This window comes from Sitophilus oryzae, unplaced genomic scaffold (genome assembly GCF_002938485.1).
Source record: "Sitophilus oryzae breed Bouriz unplaced genomic scaffold, Soryzae_2.0 scaffold_179_pilon_pilon, whole genome shotgun sequence".
Lineage (NCBI taxonomy): Eukaryota > Metazoa > Arthropoda > Insecta > Coleoptera > Curculionidae > Sitophilus > Sitophilus oryzae.
The window spans coordinates 8,026,075-8,042,204 of record NW_022146501.1 but is presented as its reverse complement, the minus strand read 5'-3'; the positions used below and the strand labels follow the sequence as shown (position 1 = coordinate 8,042,204).

The 16,130-nt window shown below is 33.0% G+C and overlaps 1 protein-coding gene across 1 annotated transcript in view; it reads right to left on the bottom strand.

Moving 5' to 3' along the window:
- LOC115882862 overlaps positions 1–16,130 on the bottom strand; it is a 450,101-nt gene that overhangs the window by 274,637 nt on the left and 159,334 nt on the right. The window lies entirely within an intron of this gene.

Here is a 16,130-nt window from a genome sequence, read left to right as displayed (position 1 = left end):
TGGTGTTAAGAATTGTACTAAATATCTATGAAAACAACTATGATAAAATACAAGACATGTAACGTTTAAGAGAATATATGAAATGTAGCATTACTTTAATTAATTTGATATATTTTATATGATGTTAGTGCAATAATAATATCTATAAAAAAGTAATACTATTACAAGGCGTAATGTAATTAAACCTAAAATCTAAATCATATTGTAACTACTAAATCGACATAAATGTTCTTAATAATCTGACCACTAAATATAGTCTGTACGATATTATTTAAAATGTACGTTAAGTTAAGACTGAAAATCGATTGAAAACCAGAACCTAAATCTACACTTAGCTGTTCTTGAGGCAATCCTGTTTCGAAGAGTAGCAGCGTGAGGTAGGCTCATATCTCTGCACTGTCTCTCGGCGATCCTGTTGGCCAAAACAACAAAAGGGGCCAGAATGAGGACACCATGAATCAATACAGCCGTAGCCACTGACTAGGCTTAGAAATGGGAGCGAAGCAGCATGGGGCTTACGCTGTATCCATACTGTGACAATATGGGGACACTACCCGTACCTTGGAACACTACTAGGACCTTGGATAATGTCCGTAACCTGGACCATAACCTTGGACCATAACCTTGGACACAGTCCGTCCATAAGACAACGCTACAGGGGAACACTACACGTACCTTGGATACTACTAGGACCTTGGATAATGCCCGTACCTTGTAAATAGTCCGTACCTTGGACCCTAAAAATACAAAACTCTTGTTTAAAATCAAACAAGGTCTAATAAACAAAATGAACCTACCTCGAATTACTTCCGAGGGCTCACTAAATAATAAAGAACATGTCCTTTCTTCCATGTGACATTCTGGAGGACAAAAGAAAAGGGACGCCAACGTGCCAGCAAAATACAAATACAAGTTAGGTTGGGACATCCAAAACTCCACCCTAAAAATACGCAGTAATAATAACGAATCAAAAAAGATAATATCTCATTTTTACCTGTAACTTCGAAATAGCAGCTGATTCAAATTATACAGCAAGATTTTTATAATTGCAGTTTCTCGAAGCAAGGATTTTTTGATGGTGACAGTCGGACGGTCAAAGCCAAGTGAAGTTAAGCACGGAGAGAGTTGACAGAAGCGATGTTGACAGCGCCTCCACAGAACAGTGAAACGACAGCAGGGTTGCCGACTAGAGAACGTAAAAATTACGCGTCAAATAAACTATCCGGCCTGAACGAGAGGGAATCCGGTGATGATAGGCCAGACATCATATATTATATATAAAAAAGACATGTAACGACTTAAAACGTTACACTGGATCTGTGTCTTTGAAAGGAATTGCAAGAATGCAGACACAATATTGGAGTGTGATCGATTTACTACAAAACGCATTTAAATAAACAACAATATACACACACCGGAAGAATCTAGGGATATCATTTTATTAAAGTTAAAAATAAATGTTTTGAATAAACAACCACATATTTGTAGGCCGATTCTTTCTACTTCGATTGAAACGAAGTAGTCACACTAGTTATTTCTAAATTTGGGATATTTGCAGAAGTGTTTGTGCATTTTTTGTCAAATGTATAAAAAGCACCTAGCATCAATTGTTCGAATTTAATCTGTACTGGCTATGTTTTTTATGATAACTGCCCAGAATTCATTCAAATAACTCTGTTTAGTATTAAACGACATTATGGAGCGTAGACATCTTAACAGAGACGAAATGCTAAGGGCCATGTGTATGCTCGAAGCTGGAATGCGCCAAATCGACGTAGCTAGAGCATTAAATACAACGCAAAGTGTAATATCGCGATTAAGTGCACGCTACCGTGAAAGTGGTGATGTTGCTGAAAGGCACACGGGGCGACATCGCATTACTACACCTCAGCAAGATCATTTTTTTTACAATTAAATGCTGGACGCCGACCGACTCTTACAGCACCAGAGCTTAGTTTAATTCTCCAGGAAACACATAATGTAACCGTTAGTCCTGACACTGTTCGCAATAGATTAAGAGAGGTCAACTTAAGAAGCAGACGCCCCTGGAGAGCTCAACCCTTAACGAGAGGAAATCGAGAGGTACGATATTTGTAGGCTCAAGATCATGTTCAGTGGTCGAATGAACAATGGGCCAATGTTCTCTTCACGGATGAGTCACGCTTTGGAATTCATCCGGATTCGAGAATGGAGAGAACCGGGAAATCTTATTCGGTTGGATCATGTTCAGGAAGTACACCCTTATCAAGGTGGAACAGTTATGGTCTGGGGAGGAGTCCAGTTAAGCCGAAAAACCGATCTCGTTTTTCTTGAAAAGTTTCTAGCAGGAATCACATATCGTGATTTAATTCTTGAGCCTGTCGTTTTACCATATGCCAATGATTTTGGGAGAAACTTCATTCTCATGCATGACAATGCACGGCCTCATACAGCCAGAGTGGTAAGTGAGTTTATCAATGCTCATCAATTAAACATCTTACCCTGGCCGGCAAAATCTCCTGACCTCAACCCCATCGAACACGTATGGGACGCAGTCCAAAGAAGAATTTTGAGAATGGGTATGCCTCGTGAAACTCTTAGGGATCTGGTTCGGGCCGTGAATGCAGCGTGGCAGGCTGTACATTTCAACAACGACATTTCGACAACTTCATTTGACAGTTATCTTTTACCTTAACTGGTGCTCATAAGTAAATACAGGGCCATAAGAAAGGAGAAATATTTTAAAAAAAATCGGCGATAACTCGTAAACGGGCTAATCAAAAATATCTAAAGTTATTCTTGTGAATGTGGGTTTTAGTGCTCTAAAATAAACCTAAATAGAATTATTCTCTAAAATAATTAGGGAAGCCAATAATTGACCCCATTAAAATTTACATGGGATTTCCTATGTCCCGCTCGACGATGCAACACCCGGTATACTAGTTGTTTACGATTCTCTCCGATGATGGCAGCACCATCATACATACATACGCAAAATGTAACACAATTTGGCTGAAAATCGCCTGTAAATTCGCCTATGACGCTTTTATTTCTTTGTTTTTTTCTTAAGTTCTTTTAAGTCTCTTTCACCATACGTTAATTAACTTAAAAGAACACTGACACTTATTTACATAATAACTATTTAGTTTTCCAGACGCTAGAAAATTTTAATGTTTTTATTTTAATAGGAAACAAGGCGTTTACTTAAAATTCCCCATTTTCCTTTCTTGGAAAACGGCTGCTCCTCCAACGCAATTGTATAAGACTCATTAAAGTAATGTGTTTGAAATGCAAACTCCCTTTGGCGAACAAGACGGAATATTGTTAGTCAGAGTTTCCATTTTCATAAAAGTTTTCTTACAACTCATACATAACACTAGACGAGTAATTCGCAATATCAGAAAATGCATCTCGCGCTAACTTTTTTTCTTTTATTTTTTCTTTCGGTGCTTGAAACATATTTGTTTTAGTAAAAGTTTCAACAAGTTTTTTTGAGTTAAGTTGTAAAAATTGATATTGTATTCGAAATTTAATTTAAATGAAATTTCCTGATTTGGTCATTTTTATCTTTTATCTCTCATATTATTTAGATGATATCGAAGTGAATAAAATATATGGAGTGGTCAGAATTAAAATGGATCAAGTTCAATTTCCTATTATTTTAAGAATCGTCTTTATAAGTCTATAAAATTTAACGCTGTAGCTGTACGCGATTTTAACACACGTGCTAAATTTTAGAGCTAAAAAAAATTTTTTTGATAAAATGAATGACATTGAAACAAAGTCTGAACCATTTGCACCAAGTGAATCATATTATCAGCCATCTGAAAAGTCTGATTCTATAGATTTTGAAAATATAGTTATTTTATCATATTTTCACTATTACTTCCATCTATAATTTTTTCTTACAAATACCTAGATATCTGACATATTGATCTGAATAAAACTGCACGAGGAAGAAAAATCTTATCATTTCATATAGACGTAACGTAACGTAACACACTCTAAACTCTAACAGACACCACATGAAAGATCTTCTTCCCTTTATCCCGCCTATATACCATAATTTTTATAAAAATCGAAGAAAACACTATTAATAGACAATGTGATGTCAACAAATCCCTTAATGACGAAGAGGAATGTACCGATGAACCAATTTCATTCTAAAATCTAAAATTTCAAATATTTTCAGAGATAAAATGGCTCAAGTCCAAAAAAGTATAAACAAACATTCTTAAAAATGACCACAAGTTTCCGTTTTCATAAAACTTTTCTTACGATAACTTTAACATAACACTAGACGAGTAATTCGTAATATCAGCGAATGCAACTAGCGCTTTCTTGTACTCTTTCTTGTTTAAGTTTTTGTGTTTCGGTGGGTGGAAAATGTGTTTTAGTAAAAGTTTCAACAAGTTTTCTGAAGTTAAATTGTAAAAAATTGCTTTGTATTCAAAATTTAAATGAAATTATTTTTCCATTTTTTTCTTATTATTTTTGTGTTTGTTTTTTCTGTTATCTGTCATAATCATTTCTTTAGATAATATCGAGATGAGTGATGTCAACTATGAAAGTATTTAAGATGATTTCAGATATTTATATTTGGACTAGGAAGTTTCTTAGTTATTTATGTCAAAATTTTTATAAAAAAATCTACATTATTTATGGTGAGGAGTCCTTTTCAGTAAGACTTTATTGTTTTTTTTACAATTACAGATTTCTAAGTTCCAAATCTTTTTTGATAGAAGATAAAGATTGAAAAACGTGAAATAGGAGATTAACACCATTTTCCTCTAAAAGAATCGAATAGTTTATTGCCTTTAATATCCATATGTCCTGGAGGACAAGTCAGATTCACTTCCTACTGGCTATTTTCTTTAGAAAATGTATTTATTTCATAGTAAACTTTGATGCAAGGGTATATGACTTTATCGCTTTTAAAATAGCTTGACAGTAGGAATATTTTGAAACGAATATCTTTATTTTAACTTTTTCGTTCAGTTTAATTCCCTTTTGCATCTCATTAAACTACACGAAAGCAATAGTTACACTAATCTACATAAAAACTATTCTATCTCCAAGATACTACAAAAATTTAATATTCTTTTTTCTAATTGAAAACAAGCCGGTTGTTTTAAACTCCGTATTTTCTTTCATGGGAAAACGGCTGCTACTCCAACACAATTGCATAAAACTCATTAAAGTAATGTGTTTGAAATGCAAGCTTCCTTTGGCGAACAAGACGGAATATTGTTAGTCAAAGTTTCCATTTTCATAAAACTTTTCTTACGATAACTTCAACATAACACTAGACGAGTAATTCGTAATATCAGCGAATGCATCTAGCGCTTTCTTGTACTCTTTCTTGTTTAAGTTTTTGTATTTCGGTGGGTGCAAAATTTGTTTTAGTAAAGTTTCCACAAGCTTTCTGAAGTTAAATTGTAAAAAATTATTGTTTTGTATTCAAAATTTAAATGAAATTATTTTTCCATTTTTTTCTTCTTATTTTTTGTGTTTGTTTTTCCTGTTATCTGTCATAATCATTTCTTAAGGTGATATCGAGGTTAATGATGTCAACTATGAAAATATTTAAGATGCTTTCAGATATTTATATTTGGACTCTATTTGGACTTCTTCTTTGGACTATTATTTTTCCATTTTTTCTTCTTATTATTTTTGTGTTTGTTTTTTCTGTTATCTGTCATAATCATTTCTTAAGGTGATATCGAGGTAAATGATGTCAACTATGAAAATATTTAAGATGTTTTCAGATATTTATATTTGGACTCAGAAATTTCTTAGTTCTTTATGTCAAAATTTTTATAAAAAATCTACATTATTTATGGTGAGGAGTCCTTTTCAGTAAGACTTAATTGGGTTTGTTTTACAATTACAGATTTCTAAGTTCCAAATCTTTTTTGATAGAAGATAAAGATTGAAAGACGTGAAATAGGAGATTAACACCATTTTCCCCTAAAAGAATCGAATAGTTTATTGTCTTTAATATCCATATGTCCTGGAGGACAAGTCAGATTCACTTCCTACTGGCTATTTTCTTTAGAAAATGTATTTATTTCATAGTAAACTTTGATGCAAGGGTATATGACTTCATCGCTTTTAAAATAGCTTGACAGTAGGAATATTTTGAAACGAATATCTTAATTTTAACTTTTCCGTTCAATTTAATTTCCTTTTGCATCTCATTAAACTACATGAAAGCAATAGTTACACTAATCTACATAAAAACTATTCTATCTCCAAGATACTACAAAAATTTAATATTCTTTTTTCTAATTGAAAACAAGACGGTTGTTTTAAACTCCGTATTTTCTTTCATGGGAAAACGGCTGCTACTCCAACACAATTGCATAAAACTCATTAAAGTAATGTGTTCGAAATGCAAGCTTCCTTTGGCGAACAAGACGGAATATTGTTAGTCAAAGTTTCCATTTTCATAAAACTTTTCTTACGATAACTTCAACATAACACTAGACGAGTAATTCGTAATATCAGCGAATGCATCTAGCGCTTTCTTGTACTCATTCTTGTTTAAGTTTTTGTGTTTCGGTGGGTGGAAAATGAGTTTTAGTAAAAGTTTCAACAAGTTAAATTGTAAAAAATTGCTTTGTATTCAAAATTTAAATGAAATTATTTTTCCATTTTTTTCTTCTTATTATTTTTGTGTTTGTTTTTTCTGTTATCTGTCATAATCATTTCTTTAGATAATATCGAGATGAGTGATGTCAACTATGAAAGTATTTAAGATGATTTCAGATATTTATATTTGGACTCGGAAGTTTCTTAGTTATATTTATGTCAAAATTTTTATAAAAAATCTACATTATTTATGGTGAGGAGTCCTTTTCAGTAAGACTTTATTGTTTTTTTTACAATTACAGATTTCTAAGTTCCAAATCTTTTTTGATATAAGATAAAGATTGGGAGACGTGAAATAGGAGAGTAACACCATTTTCCTCTAAATGAACTGAATAGTTTATTATTTTTAATATCCATATGTACTGGAGGCTAAGTCAGATTCACTTCCTACTGGTTATTTTCTTTAGAAAATGTATTTATTTCATAGTAAACTTTGATGCTAGGATATATGATTTCATCGCTTTTAAAGTATCGTCACAGTACGAATATTTTGAAACGAATATCTTTAGTTTAACTTTTTCGTTCAGTTTAATTCCTTTTCGCATCTCATTAAACCACATAAAAGCAATCATAGTTACACTAATCTACATAAAAACTATTCTATTTTCTAGATACTACAAAAATTTAATACCCTTTTTTCTAATTGAAAACAAGACGGTTGTTTTAAACTCGGCATTTTATTTCATGGGAAAACGGCTGCTACTCACAATTGTATAAAACTCATTAAAGTAAGTAATGTGTTTGAAATGCAAAGTTTCTTTGGCGAACAAGACGGAATATTGTTAATCAAAGTTTCCATTTTCATAAAAGTTTTCTTACAACTCCAACATAACACTAGACGAGTAATTCGTAATATCAGCGAATGCATTTAGCGCTTACTTGTACTCTTTCTTGTTTAACTTTTTGTGTTTTGGTGATTGGAACATTTGTTTTAGTAAAAGTTTCAACAAACTTTCTAGTGCTAAAGTGTAAATATTAAAATGAAAGTATATTTTCTCTGTTATTATTTTTTTCTCTTTTTTCTATTCTCAACTAGTTTAATATTCTGTATATATTTTACCATATATTTGTTACAAGTATGTAGTAATAGTATGTCCACTAAGAAAGTCAGTAAGATACATTAAGTCAGTTCGATTTGAACTGAAAAGCTGCGTAATTTTTTATGTCTAATATTTTTTTTATTGCATCAAACTTCTTGGCTTGTTTTTGACCAAGTTGTTAAAACTACAAAACAGTCAGGTTCGAGGTTTGTATGATGTAACGCTGTTTCGAGTAGTAAAAAATAAGTGAAAAAGAATTTGAACTAGAGGTGTCGTGTTGTGTTGTGACAATTTCAAATGTTAATAAAACTGCTACTGAAAAAATGCTAACGCGTACAGGAGAGCGTAATTAGGGCGTTGTTGAGTGCAATAACATTCAATAACTCAACTTTTCCGGATATTTAACTCTCCCGAAACATTTTAACTCAAAATTTTTCAGCTGTTATTTTTATTAGTTTACCATAGGTAACCAATAATACACACTATCATGACAAGGACTACAATGACGTCTCAACTGCCAGTTGTAGCGCGGGAAGAGGCGAACGTACGTCTTATGAGGATGAGCAATCCCATTAGTTTGCCGTTCTTGGGTTTGCGCATTGAATGTTTTTAAAGCAGCTTGACTATCAAATATTTTGTATAGATACAACGATTTTAGATAAACTTATAATTTTTCTTAAGATTCATTAGATACTTAAATCTCTTTCATTTACAGACGTTATAAACATTTTATAACATCACTTTTTCGTAAAAACTGTAGTTTTTCGGTAATTACTGACACCAAATTAAAATTAAGTATAAATGCTCTTTTATTATTTAAAAAGTTATATTAAAAAGAATTATTGATTTTGTATGCAACCAACCGCAAAAGACCATTATAAAATATAAGGTTTTCTGTCTTTAAGCATCATAAAGTCCCTTTTCACACAATATCACTTAGACCTCGCCACCTCGAAAACTTAATGTGCATTAATTTGAGGTCGGCCAGGTTTGAAATCCTCATTAAACCTAAAAGCTTTTCATTAAAGAGTTCTTTTCCAGCATTTTACAAGGGCTTAGTTCTTAGAACGCCAGAGAAGGAACGAACGTGGAAAATTAAAAAATGCTTTCAAACCTTTTTGTTATCTTACAAGTGTCTGCAAGGCATAAACGTCATTGTTCGTTGTTTCTTGTAGTGTTAATTTAGTTATTATGATTTTATTTCCGAATTTAGTACCCTAGGAATAAGGCAGAAGTATTAGTCCATATAGATATTTTCGTTATTAATACTTTTACAGTTTTACTATATTTGTTATATTAAAAATTTTCGTATTAAATCTATAAATTTATTTGCCGTTTTGGAATTTTAATACTATTTTTATGTGGATAAAATAATGTTTTATTACACAGATATAACGATACTGAACGGCAAAAGACGGTCTAAAAATAGTTACGGAATGTTAATATCGACTTAAAAATGCTTAATATTTTATAAGTGTTTATATAAAATATCATTTTTATTTAGTTTTATAGAAAAATTTTAAATTAAAAGCATCTATTTTGCTGCTGATAATGTCCAAAGTATAAATGGGAGAGATTGTGAAAATTTACTTCTTACCTACTTGCGAGTTACCCTACCTCATCCGACCGCAATCCAATATACATGACTAGTAGAATTTTTTAAGAGATTTTACGTTCTTGATTTTATTATTGCGCCAAAAATGGAGTTTCAGATGATTATCCGTCTAAACACGCACCTCGTTTAAGGTTGCTGCTTTAATGATCGAAGAGATATTAATGAGAATGAGATAATAATATTCCCGATACTTATTTTTTACTGTTATTCTGGATGTTTCCCAAAAGTAGCTCAACTTTTTTATTTTTTTCCGATAAAAAATGAGATTAGTTATGTTAGTATATGACATAAATTAGGATTGATTGACTTGTTCAATTGTTTTCGGTCACTTCCTGTTTCACCGGAAATGACTACAACTTTTCATTTTTAAATGGCAGCCTCCATATTTTTTTACTTCATTTGATAGACTACTTTTGACATTTTCAATTACCATGAATGTAACGACAACTTGAGTCAAAATATCAAATGTGTGTTACAAAATTATTCGTACAAAAACCTTTCTTTAGAGTTATGATTAAAAATATAATTTTGAGCATCTTTTAACCGGTCAGGACAAGACAGAAATATAACATAGAGAATAAAAACATTAGACGATCAAATCTATTTTTCCAAGGCTGCTAAACATCTTTTTTTCATGTTTAAAAAAAAGCTGAAAATTTTTTGAGTGGTTTTAGGTAAACATGATTGGTACTATTCGAAAGAGGGGCAGAAATTATATACCTCCTGAAAATTACACAACGATTGAACAAAGTATAATCTAAATAGGTATACAATTTTAAATCTTTTAAATTTGCTAAAAATAATAACATTTTTAAGATTTTTGCAAAAAATTGATTATTTTTGCCAAATTGACAATTTTATCATCTGAACCAAGTCGCCATTGGCGTAACTACAGGGGTGCCCGGGGGTGCCGCCCCCCCCCCCCCCCCCCCCCCAGGTACTGCTGGGCTCCCCCCAGAGAAATCCTGAATTGTGACTCTTGGCTACGTATTAATTTTTATTTGCTTGTGATGCAGTAAAAATGACGTTTTCTAGTTTTGTTTAGTTAATATTATTTTGTTTGTGTTCAAAAAATGTGTTAATATTTATTTTTTTTTTAGAAAATTTGTAGGTATTTAAGTAATCTACGGGAACACGGTTTGATAACCAAGTTTATGAAATTTATTGATAGAGAAATTTATGTAAACGTTTTATTAAAAAAATGTGTTTTTTAAAATTATTTTTCATTTTTAAAAAAACGAAAGCCCTAGGCCCCCTGGGCTCAACCCCAGGCCCCCTCGTACAAAAACAATTTGCTAACGAGCGGTTCACGGCTCGCATGTGTATACCCACCTTAACGAATTACAATTTTTAACGAAATCTTAGTACTGGAGATTGCCCAATCCTTGGATGAAACAAAGATAGATGAAAGTTTCTTGTTAGATGTGATTGGCAACTAGTGTTGCACAAGACAAGAATTCTTGTCTTGAAAATCATTTTCTTGTCTCGTCATGAAGTTCAAAGTCTTGTCTTGAAGAAATTTTCAAAGTCTTGTCTTGCTGATTTCTTGAATGGCAAAGTCTTGTCTTGTCTTGCAAGACGCTTGAAATTTCTTGTCTTGAGAAAAATTTTACATTCTAACAAAAAGGTACTAATATTTCTATATTTTATTTCATAGAAAGCGTCGTATACAAAATGTAATATGGAAAAATGAACAACAACGATGCTAATTTTAGCAAAAAAAATCCTAACGGACCGCAAGCAATCCTAACGGACCGCTGTCCAACAGCAGCAATGGAGGTCATTCTAGATCTAACACCACTGCACATTGTCATTGGTAGATATGCCAATGCGACAATGATTAGAATGGTCACTAACGGAATTAGTACTGGGAGAATTGTCAGATCAGGGGCTTGGAACACCCTCAAAAAGGAAATACCACTCCTGCAACTCCCAGTGGACGATATGCCAAGAACGTACAACTTTGACAAACATGTCAATGTAGTATTGAGCAATAAGAAGGATTGGAAGAGCGAAACGCTTGCCCAGCAGTTAAAAGACCATACCATAACTTGGTATACTGATGCTTCCAAAACCAATACGGGAACAGGGATCGGAGTGTTTGGGCTGAGAGCTAATTACTCCGAACCAATGGGCACTTACCCTAGTATCCTACAGGCAGAAATCTACGCTATCGAGAGATGCGTACAACTTATCTTAGATAGGAACTATCGGAAAACAAGAAATAGCCATCTTATCTGATAGTCAAGCAGCGTTAAAGGCGATCAACTCAGTATCAATCAATTCGAAATTGGTCAAAGAATGCATAGAGAAGCTGAATAAATTAGGCAAAAGAAAACAAAGTCCTCCTACACTGGGTGCCTGCTCACCAAGGGATAGAAGGCAATGAAAAGCAAATAATCTAGCTAGGAAAGGAGCGAACACTCCACTAACTGGACCAGAACCGTTCTGCTTTCCAAGTGGTAACCAACTCAAGGCGGAACTCAAGAACTTGGAAGATTCCATCCGCAACCTGGAATGGAAATCTTGCAATGGTCTAAGACACTCGAAGAAGTTTCTGAGGGCTTATGATCAAGAAAAATCACAGATCTTCCTGGGTCTGAGTAAGAACAATCTTCGGATTGTCACGGGGTTTTTAACAGGACACTGTCTCCTCAATGAACACCTCAGTAGATTGAAACTAAGAAGAAACGGCGAATGCAGATTCTGTGGGGAAGATGGTGAAACACCAGTACACCTCATCACTGAGTGCGCCGAGACGACAACCATTCGTGCCATGAACTTTGGTACGACTGATATTGGAGATGGAGAACTACCCTCTATAAAACCGTCCCAGATACTGGCTTTTGTCAAAGCCCTGGGACTGTATGATGAGTTATGATTCAAGAAAGGGGGACACAATGGTACTGTAAGGTCGAAGTGATTAATCCCCCTCCCACTCATTCTAAATTCTAAATTCTAAAACGGACCGCAAACGAACTTCGTCAACTCGCCCGTTTGACGAGGCAGGAGCCATTACCAAATAAAAGCTGAATAAGAATAAGTCCATTTATGGGTTTTGGGTTATTATTTATATACCAAACCTAACCTTGTGCGTTAAGTTATTTAAGTCTTACTCACTACCAACAAAAGTTTTAATATGAAATATGAGCTTTATAAATAACATAAGTGTCGATAATGAAACCGAGTCCGAACCCTTCCAAGACAGTGGGAGTGAATTCACGGTTAGTAATACTGAGCAAACAAACACTGACAATGAATATGAGGATTTAAGTTTGGACACAGGGTGTACGGAAAGGTCATGCTAGAGTGTACTATTTGCGCTATTTGATACTACTTTTTGTTCGCGGAGCAATTTCGTGCATGAAAAGTAGTACCAAATAGCGGAAATAGCGTGCTCCACGAACCCATCATTAGTTTCAACTACCGTTAGTTTTTTTTTATAATACCATTATACCAATATAATTTTGTGTATAATACCAATTACCAATATACAGTTTGTTGCCTCGAGTTTATTATCATTTTTTATGTATAAACCCGGCATAAGTTGCGCAAATACCTAATTATCACTTAAAAAAATGTATCTGTAGTGTACGTTATATGTACTTTAACCACACTTTAATTACAAATATTATAATCAATACACTAATAATTTTAATATAGCTTTATTGAAGGATAGAGTAGAAGTGAGTCGTACCCAGCACCGATGTCTATAGGTCTGGCACACTGCACACGCGCAAACTACAACCACAATAAATAATAAAATACACTACAATATCTTCCCCCTAAAAATTAAAAAATATTCTTATAAATAAGAGTTACATAAGGTACCTCTATCTAAATCTAAATAAACATAAACGTTCTAAACTTATAATATACCTTGTACCAATATAAACATTCATTACGAATATAAAAATCAAACCTTTTAACATAGTAGGGCTGAAGTTGAAGATCTTTATTTTTTACGGGCCAACCTTTCTTAATAAAATTTTTAATTTTAATAAAGATATTATCACTAATTGAAGCCTTTTGTACATTGTCAAAATGTATTTTAAAATCTGAACAACTTGAAAAAAAGTAACAGTAATCTACGTCTAATTTATCTGCGTTTAGAAAATCGTTCTCACTTTTAGAAGGCATTCTGGACAACCAATCCGCCTTATTATTTTTACTATTAATAAATTCTATTTCATAATTAAAATTAGATAGAATTAAAGCCCATCGTCTCAATCTATTTGCTGCAAACTGAGGTATAGCCTTATTATGTCCGAAAATAGATACTAGAGGCTTATGATCTGTAGTCAATTTAAATTTATTGCCATAAAGATATTGATAAAATTTCAAAACACCGTAAATTATAGACAAGGCTTCCTTCTCTATTTGCGAATATTTTTGTTCAGCCGCTGAGAGAGTACGCGAAGCAAAAGCTATAGCTTTGTCTTCTCCAGTGGGAAACTTATGACTTAAAATTGCCCCGATTCCCACTGAAGAAGCATCTGTAGTTAGTCGAAGTTCTAAATCAGGATTATAATGAACTAGTACATTATCAGACTTTAAAGTTTTTTTAATATTTTCAAATGCTTGATCGCAAAGATCATTCCAAGTCCACTTGGCATTTAATTTTAGCAAATTATAAAGCGGATTTAACATTGTAGACATATTCTTAACAAATCGACCGTAGTAATTTATGCTACCTAAAAATGATTGCAACTGTTTTACATTTTGCGGCCTCGGAGCATCGTCAATTACTTTTGTTTTTTTATTGGAAGGATGTAATCCATTTTTATCAATAATAAAGCCTAAATACTCAATACTCTCTTTAAAAAAATTACATTTCTTATAATTTACCTTTAAACCTACCCTATGTAAAATGCTTAACACGGTTTGTAGATTTTTAAAATGTTCTGATTTATTTTTGCCCGTTATTAAAATATCATCCTGAAATACTACCACCCCCTTAATTGAAACAAATAGGGAATCCATTATTTTTTGAAATTTTGCTAGTGCACAAGCCACACCGAAAGTTAAGCGATTATACCTAAATAATCCCAAATGTGTTGATATTGTTAAAAGGTCTTTGCTATCATCGTCGACTTCTATTTGCTGAAAAGCTTGCGATAAATCTAACTTGCTATACTCTCCCCCTCCGTGAAGTCTGCTGAAAAGTTGTTCGATAGTGGGCATTGGGTGTTGATCTACTTCAATAACAGGATTGAGATTAACTTTGAAATCTCCACATGTTCTAATATCGCCATTCTTCTTGAATACCGGGACTATGGGAGTAGCCCAGCGACTGTACTCTACTGGCGAAATAACACCTAAAAATTTAAGTCTATTAATTTCAGCTTCAACCTTGTCTTTAATAGCAAAAGGAATTGTTCTGGCATTAAAAAATTTTGGCACTACATTATTTTTTATATATATTTTTCAACACCTTTGTTAAATAAACCTAAACCCTCTGAAAAAACTTCACTATATTGGCTAACTAAATTTTCAATAGAGTTTATATAATTATTTATTGCAATATCCAATTTTACTTCAAATAAATTTAAAAAATCTCTGCCAAGTATAGGTGGGCCTCCATCTTTTATCACAAAAATTGTATAATCTTTTTGATGCCTTTGTATTCTATTTTTAGATTTAAATATCCTTCAGGTTGAAATTTATTTCGATTGTAAACAATAAAACATTTATTTGACGGCAATATTCTTTGTTCTTTAAAATTATTTAAATAAAAATCTAAAGAAAAACAAGATATTCCACTACCAGTATCTATCTGAAATTTAATTGGAACATTTTCGACCAAAATATCAATAAAAAATGAATCTATTTTAAAAATGGTCGAGTTCCCTGTTTTTGGCAAACAATAATTTAAATCTTTATCTGATATGTTTGTGTTTTTTGTAGCACACTTCTCCAAAGCAAATAATTTTTTTATTATATATAGTAAACAAAGGAATTTCGTCTAAACTATTTTCATCATCACTATTTACATTGTTTTCTTTAATAAAATTATGATTTACTTTATTATTCTGAAAATTTTTTCTACGGTCACACATAACTGCTAAATGCCCTGCCTTTTTACAATTTAAACATATTGAATTTTTGTGAAAACACTTATCTTTAGTATGGTTTTTCCTTCCGCAAATGTCGCAGATCATGTTATTGTTTGCTTCCCTTCTTGACAGTCGACTACGTCCTTGACTGCTATGATATTTTGAGCCGGTTTGATATTAAGTTCCTCTTCTGCCCTCTAGGTAGTTGACAGGCTCTGTTTTGACAGTGGCTTCCTGCATGTCCTTGGCTGCCATCTTGGATGACGCTCTTTCCATCATTTTTTCAAATGTCACGTTGATTTTTTCTTCCATTAAACGATCCAAAACAGGCCCTTTTCCAAATCCGAAAAGAAATTTGTCTCTGAGGCACACTTTTAACTCTGCTCCAAACTCACATCCCACTGCTAATCCTCTTAATCTGGCCGCCCACTGTGCAACAGTTTCGCCATCTTCTTTTTTTGACGAATAAAACAAAAAACGTGCGGCGAACGGCGATTGCTGGCACTTAAAATGCTCGTTAAACACTTGTATCAACTGTTCATATGACTTTTCTTCTGGTTTTTCCGGACTAACCAAATCAAAAATTAGTTTATAGGCATCTTGGTCTAAACAATTTAATAAAATTGCTTTCATTTTTGACTCCTGAGTGGCCCGTTTAATATCATTGGCCGCAAAATAATTCTATAATATATCGACCAGTCCGAATTTTTTAAATAAAACTCACGTAAGTGTCCAATATTTGCTTCGGCCATGCTGCTTCACTTTACCAAAATCCTCGTCGCCAGT